A 7,878-nucleotide genomic window follows, 5' to 3' on the forward strand; every position below is an offset into this window, starting at 1 on the left:
GATTCAGGATGTGTGTGACCAGCATCCTCTCCGCTATGTCTCCCACCATACCATAGTTAAACTGTGCCTTATTAGTTATCTGCTTAGTGATCATAGCAACCTGGCATGGGAAATAAAACCGAGGAGGTGTACAAAGTGCGTATGTGAATGCTTTAATGGAAATAAGTGTTGCTATTTATATCACGTCAGAGAAGAAAAATAATATAATTGCAGTATGGCTGCTGGCGCTGAATATGCTGCTCCAGGCTTTGGGCTTGTGGTGGCTTGTTACTTAGCTGTGAGTGTGTGTGTGTGTGTGTGTGTGTGTGTGTGTGTGTGTGTGTGTGTGTGTGTGTGTGTGTGTGTGTCTGAGAATATGCAAGTGTGTGCCTCAGTGTGACAGAGTGCATTCATGTATTCCGGGTGGTACATGGGACTGGCCTGTCCTCTCCCTTCCTGCCCCTCATTAGTCTCTTCTCTTGTTAACAAACTGGGGCTCTGCTGACACCGAGACTTCATAAGAGGGCGATGGACAGGGAGAAGAAGAAGTGTGTGTGTGTGTGTGTGTGTGTGTGTGTGTGTGTGTGAGTGGGGGGAAGCAGCAGCTTAATGACAAGCAAACAGGCCATGAAAAACATTCAGCTCACATACTGGTTATTTGTTTCCAGGAAGTAAAAGTTGGTGTCCGTCTCAGTCATGTCTGCCTGTCTTTTCATCCTGTCCCCCACAGTATCACTCTTGGTCCACTGCCAGCAGGATGGAGTTTATACTCATGGAAATGTCTCTTTTTCACCACTGCAGAGAATGGAAGAATCCATTGCGTCTACCTTATTCAGATATAGGAAAGACACACACGCAAGAACACACTCCCCCTGTGGAGGTACAATAAGCCTACATGGAATGCCAGTTTTACCAACGGGAAGCATCTTTATTCAACAGCCACTTGGCCTTTGGTGATAGCAGCTGCATTCTTTGTTCCTGTCATACTGCGCCACCTCAGGCTTATACAACATGAAATCGCTCCAACTTCTCCAAGACATTCTGTCACAGTTAAAGGGCATAGACAAAAAATATTGAAATCATAGACTTAACAAACTCCGGGGAGAGACTAGCCCGTGGCTGCCGATGAGAGAAACCATAAGAGAGAATTTTTTTTTTTTAAAGAAAAATGAAAGAGCGCTTATTATTGACTATATCGGGCTTCCTTCTTTGAACTCTCTCATCTATTCTGGCTGCCTTGGCATTGCACTGGATGTATAAAAGCCATAGAGCAGACAGAGAGATGAGTGAAAGGAAGACAGGACTGGAAAAACAAGTGATTAAAAGATAAAAGGGAGAGAGCAGATGATGAGGGAGCAGCGGTGTGTGATTAAATGGCGGAGGTGTTCCCATTGGGCTATAGCCCTTATTGAATTTTAATGGGGGGCTGGATGATCCTTGACCCTTTGAGGCAGCGGTAGCACCTTAGTGCAGATCAAACTTCCAGGCTTGATGAACCCCCCTGGAAGGCATCTGGGCCTTGAGAATGAGGTGTGTTTGTGTGTGTGTGTGTGTTTGTGTGTGTGTGTGTGTGTGTGTGTGTGTGTGTGTGAGGGCTCACAGGGTCACAGGCAAAAGTGTTTATCCTGCTGCTATGGCAACCCCAGAACTAGCCTTGGGCAAATAACATCAAGAAAAGCTGTAAGTGTGTGTGTCTGTGAACAAGAGCGAGATGATGTGAAGAGAGGATTTAAAAAGCCGAGATGTGTGATTTAATATAAGTCTTAGATTCATACATTTCAAAGAGCTGTCCTGCTCTCTCTCTCTCTCTCTCTCCCCCACTGCGGCTGGCCTGCCCCTCAATCATCAGGCCCTCCTTTTCACCTTCTCTTTCTCCCAGCTCCACATGCTAAGTGGGAACATTGTTACGGTCAATTTGTCCCATTCAGGGTCCCAGTGGGCAGTGTCCCTGCCCTGACAGCCTGCAGACAGAGACCACACTGCCTGAGAGGCCTTGACATCAAGGTCCAGGGGAGATGGAGAGGAGGAGGAGGGAATAAAGCAGTGGAGAGGAAAGCAAAGGACAGGAAGGAGGGGGGTAACAGGAGAAGCGAGGTAATGAGGGGGGCAGCGGTATGGCGGCAGAATGTGCGAAGGAAAACAAGTAGGTGGGGAATGCTGAGGAGAAAGAATGAAAAGGAGGCTAGAGGTGCCAGGTTTAACACAAGCCCCCAGACTCTGCAGCTCAATAGTATTTATTACCAGTCTGTCAGTCTCAGACTCAAGTGATGCAGATGGCGACAGCTCTGCTCCCACAGAGGACACCTCTAATACATCTGCCTTAGTTTGGCCTAAACCCAGAGAAATACAAGACAGACTAGACAATCTCAGAAGAAATAGCAGGAAACACAGGTGTTCATGCACGTGTATTTGGTGCAATGTTGAAATGTAATTAGACTCAAATGTTTTACCTTATGACTTATTTTGGCTAGGAAGAAACTTCAGCCAGGGGGAAATTAAAGGGTCTGCACACGCAAATTGCAAGAAATCATACTACACTTACCTCCAGAGGTATACACACTTTTCATAGGAAATACTTTCTACCAACAAAATAGTCCTGATGAAAACTGTTGAGAGCGTGTTGATTATCTAGAGTAATAGGGGCACTGTTTCTCAAAAGACATGCTGCAAATCTCAATGCCATAAAAAGTTGGGGTTTTTTGGCTATGAGTACCACAAATGAAATTTCATTGTATTGGGGTGGAAGGAGATCTGCCTGGCTGAATATTTACCACTAGATACAGTAAGTGAAAAAGGATGGTTTTGTCTTTAACTTAAGTCTTATGTAAAGCAGTCCATAGTAAACAATTACTGCAAAGTAGGACTACTCCAGCTGTTTAGTATTGCACATTCATAAAGTTGGGTGACTCAAAAGAAACGGATTGAGTGATCAAAATAAATCGAAGCGGCAGAGGTAAAAAAAAACAACCTGACTTTTAGTCCCCATGGGCCAATCTCCAAAAACACTGGATCCCACATTTCCCATAATTTAACTTAAATGCCCACTTATTTCAGATAACATACCTTCACTTTGTAAAACAGCCTTTGTTTCGAACTTTCTTTCTTTCAAACTATTTCGACAGCTCCCTCCAGAGCTACAGTAGACATTATACACTGCCGTTTTCACGGGCTGAGCTCCTTATGACTATAACTTTCATGTGCTAAGTGGAGTGTCCCTTTAAATGTAGGCACAGGAAAGTGAAGAGGCCCTAACTTAGATCATAAGAGAAGATTTTTCTGATGAGAGAATCCAAGTTGCTAAATCCAGTGACACCCACTCCATTTTAGCTTTAATGTTTAATACAGGTTTCTACTCATTTTCTGCAATCAGATTCTGTGACTGTAGAAAAGACCACAGTTTGACCTAGTAAAAGTAAGCATCTTTACTTTGGCCTGAACTTGTCTGCCGAATGAAGCTTTTGTCTAAATAATCTAGGATTTTTATTTCTACCTTGGAGCTGCCCCAGGCCCACAGGTGACATAACCCCAGCAGGGTGCAGCAAAGAGGCGGTGAAGAGGGATTAAGTCACTGTGTAAAAGCACCTGTTTTTTTAGCATAGGGTGCAACACTTGCTCCGAGGCAAGGGGTGCAGAGCGGCTGTTGGCGTCAGAACGAAGCGCAAACAGGGCACCCATTCAACCAATGCTGGACAGTGCTGAATCACACTCACATAGGGCACAGACAGACTGATTCTCACACACACACACACACAGTCCATGCAAAACAGGAAGGCAAACAGACACAAAGAGATGTACAATGTCCCTTATGTTTCTGGCTGATAAACATAGGCAAACTCTCACTCAGTCTCTCTTTCTTTTCTTAATGACCCACACACACATACTAACACACACACAAACAAACAGTTCTTCAAACTAATTGGCGATGCAGATGCCTTGGTAAAGACAGCGGAGATCTGTCAAGGGCATGTGTTTACGGTCAGATCTCCCCAAATTAACTAACTTTATAATAAATCACTGGGCACTGCTAGCCAAGGATTAGCCAAGCTCCAGTGAGCAGTTTGTTAAGCTTTGAGGAGAAGCACTGGGGACGGTGAAGACATCGCCAAATAGTGACATCAGCTCTGGGACCTTGGGACGGTACAACCCCCCTGCCTGGTTTCCTGGGCACACATTTAGCCTTGTTATCGGAGTTCCCCATTGACACAAAATCCTGCTCCTATATTAGGCATTTACTTGGAACTATTGCTTTTTCTTCCTGTTGGGGTTTCTCTGCTAATCACTTCCAGTGTTCAGGACATGAGCTCTAACATCAGGTACACTGTTCCTTCGATTACTTTCCTTATGTTTGCCTTATATGTCTGTGCAATCTTGCCCCCTACTGAGTCATTTCTTTTGGCAGGAGTAAGGCTTCCTACAGCCTGGTTATTTATATACTGACTGAGAAAACATTAATCCCCTCTCCTCTGCCTGCAGAAAGAAATTAAACTCTTTTGAGGAAGCTTATTATAAAATCCTTCAGTATGATCAAACAAAAGTAAGTTTTATGACACTATTACTGGGTTAAATCTTGACGAAGGGCTAATATTTCTGTAGTGGTTGCAGTAAAACGAACAATATGTGTCAGTGCAGCAGCTCCAAGGTCTGTCTCTTGATCTTTTTGGTTCCCTGATCTTTTTCACAACCCTGTGCCGAACGCTGGAATACTAGTTTTATTTTTGGGTAGATTTTCAGATGATTCTATTCTCAATTCTAACAATGTGTTTTGTCCTTGACTTCTGAGCAAATGAAAACTAGATCCGGTACATTAAGAAGATCAGAGATCGTTTCAGACAGGTATTTCCTCTGTTGTCTATTAATTCATTCCCTCTGATAGCACTTCTCTTGTAATTACTTGTGGGGCGACGGACCTACAAGAGGATGTCACCCCATGAGAGAAAAGGGCACGACTCTTCTTCTGTCAAGCCAAAGAAGCTGTAGCGCTCAGATGATTAGACAATATCTAGTTCATGATCATCTCTCCCTTCATGTTTCATCTTAACTTCTTCCCTTGCACCACCCACTGTGTCTCCCTTGTTTGCACTGCTGTTAAGGTAAAAGAAAAGGCTCTGAAACCGAGTCTGGTGCAGTACACCACCCCCTGACGTAGCATCTGAGCAGCAGGGAGGAAGGATATATGTGTAACCTGCGGCAGCACCCCTGGGCCCTGGCTGTCAGAGTGGGTGGCAGCCCAGAGGAAGATGAATTAAAGAGGCTCTTGTCCTCCAAGGCTGATTGACACAGTCAGAGTGACGGAAAGGTTAGTGGAGGTGCTGGTATTCCCTTGGCTGTGTCTACCCTTGCATTGGACAAGGAGCACTGTCTCACTTTCTTTAGATGTGTGTCCATCTCTCTCTGCCTCCCTCGCTTCTCCTACTCCTCTCACACACACTAGGGCTCATTATAAGAATGCTCTGACCCTTCGGGACTTCACTTACTTCTCTGTGTCTCTTTCCAGTTCACAAACCTCGGTGTTGGACAAAAGGCAGTTGAAAGGCAATTTGAATTTGAAACAGGGGCCACAACAAAAACATGCAGCCCCCAAATGGTGAAATGTTAGGAGACTTGGAGCCAGCTATTGAGAGTTAGCAGTCCTCGCACAAAAAGCTAAAAATGTGATTTTGACTATCCAGCTAACTAGCTCAGTGTACTGTAAAGACTGCTACTGCAGGGGGAGAGAGGGAGGTATGTCAGAGCCTGAAGGAGGGAATAGTGGACACCAGGAGCCCAGCGGGTAGGACTGTAGAACATGCACAGCCCCTAGCAGATAAACACACGCCATACAAACAACAAACACACACACACACACACACACACACACAGTGAGAAACACAGAGAGAAGGGCACATTTTGACCAATCCCACGGTGAAAACGCATGCAGTCTCTGCTTCCACAGTTCTGCAACTCACTGGCTTGAAAATGAGCTTTTCTAGTTGTGCTCTAAATCAATTGTAATGTCAAAAGGGGAAAATTCATCTTGACACAGCGAGAAAAGTACCAGACATTTCCAATGAAACAGTTCCTCGAAGAAAACCTGTTTAATTATGGTGTGTGAGTGACATCGGAGGTATTATTAGAGTAGCTTTTATCATATTGTACAGTAACAATTGGTCTTGGTCAATAACTAATTGTCAGCCATTTTCAATCACACGATCCGAGGCCTGTCAATATCCAATCAATAGGTGGATGGTGAAGTGCCAGCTGAAAGCTCCTTGTTTTGTGCTTGTAGCTGCAAGCTACGCAGTATGAAATTAAGACTTACATAATGAAATCTACTGTAAAAGCAAAGATTACAGATTAACTATGATGTAGGCTATTGATTTAGTTCATTAAACCAATTCCCACAATTAAATTCCTTCGTCAAATCAGAAGCAATAGAATTTATCCAAAGCATCAAGGCGCGACAGAGCCCGTGCCCCTGGAGCGCACCACCACCACCCACCACAGACCTCCACTCCGGACAGCTCGGGTCACTTACCTCTGGTTATCGGCGGAAAGGTGCCGGAGAAACGACAGTATGAGCCGGTTGTGAGTCCCGCTGGATACAAAAAATCCGAGAGTGATCAGAGGCTCGTTAGTGCCTTACCCGATCATGTGTAGGGCTTTGTAAACTACTCCTCCCCGTCGCACCTGTCTCTGGCAAAAACTGATCCCGTACTCCGGCCTGACATCCCTAAGACAACTGTCTCAGGGGTTGTGTGTCCGTGCACCCCTGCTAGTTTCAACACACACACACACACACACACACACACACGCAGAGACACGGCACCACCTGTCCCCGGTGCAAAACAGCCCACAAAGAGCTTCTATGTCGCGCAACGACACATGGCATTCCCCGTTGGTCTATGTAGCAATACTCCCTCACAAACAGCCGTCCGAGATCCCCAAGTAATCTGCAAACGCTGGAAGGCAGCGAATGATGAAAAGGACAACGCAATAATAAGCCATCCAGCACACCACTGGCACCAAACCAGATGCAGCGTTTGGAAATTCTGCCGCTCTCGCTGCTCGCCCAGTTGTTTTATCAATCTTCCGTCCCCACAATAGTTGGTCTATTTTGCCGCTGCGTACGACTGCTGCTCTGTCATTGCTGCGTCTTTTCCCACCTCGGGTTTAACTGAAAGAAAAGACTGTCCTTCTATCTGCCTTTGCGCCCCACTTCCTCACAAAGCGGGGCTCAGGATCCAGCGCGGGGCAAAGTCCCATTCATAGGTTTATTAAAAATAGTTCCTGTTTCTTGGGCTGCACTCAGGAGCTTTGGTGAGGCGGGGAGGACCACTGCGTTTGTCTTCTAGCGGTTGTGTGAGCTACAGCATCTCCGGCACTGCTCCCCGCTGTCATCCACAGGAGACTCCTAAAGCCTGTTCGTGCCAAATCCTGAAGCAGAATTATACGGAGACTGGAATGGAATTGATTGATGACTAATTGGATTTAATTATGAGCCGCCAAATCCCTTTTTAAAAAACCCACTCATCAATATCACTGACAAGCCAGTTGCGGCAGAAACTTGCTTGCTGTGTGTCGACTAGGCTACCGAAATTAGTCATCTTGTTATAGACACGACAACTACACCGGGGGCGCACACCAGACAGAGAGCACTGTTCTTAGGTAGACTATATTCTAAGTAACCTTTTATACTAAAAAGACAAAGAACAGACGGTTTAGAAAAGGTCTGAAAGGTTACATTTAGCCTGCTGTGCTGACGTTAAAATAAAATCACAAGGCCGATTCAAAGCGACTATTTATTGCTAGGCACTGTGGATAATCTGGTGGTTGAGCGATGTGGTCAGTACCTGAAAGAGACTCACTGTGCCAGGTCAGATAGTGGCTGAGGTGATGATACATTTTGATCAAACACTGGCG

General features: G+C 45.3%; 1 protein-coding gene across 1 annotated transcript in view; it reads right to left on the reverse strand.

The window, feature by feature from the left end:
- The window catches only part of sema6bb (sema domain, transmembrane domain (TM), and cytoplasmic domain, (semaphorin) 6Bb), a 131,636-nt gene extending 124,212 nt beyond the window's left edge, over nt 1–7,424 (reverse strand). The window contains exon 1 of the mRNA XM_038716118.1: nt 6,494–7,424. The gene's annotated coding sequence lies outside the window, so the exon portion shown is untranslated. The remainder of the gene's footprint in view (nt 1–6,493) is intronic.
- Between the last annotated feature and the right edge of the window lie 454 nt (nt 7,425–7,878).

This window comes from Micropterus salmoides, unplaced genomic scaffold, assembly GCF_014851395.1.
Source record: "Micropterus salmoides isolate LMB-PRFRI ecotype aquatic unplaced genomic scaffold, ASM1485139v1 Ms_hic_scaffold_13, whole genome shotgun sequence".
In the NCBI taxonomy this organism is placed as follows: domain Eukaryota; kingdom Metazoa; phylum Chordata; class Actinopteri; order Centrarchiformes; family Centrarchidae; genus Micropterus; species Micropterus salmoides.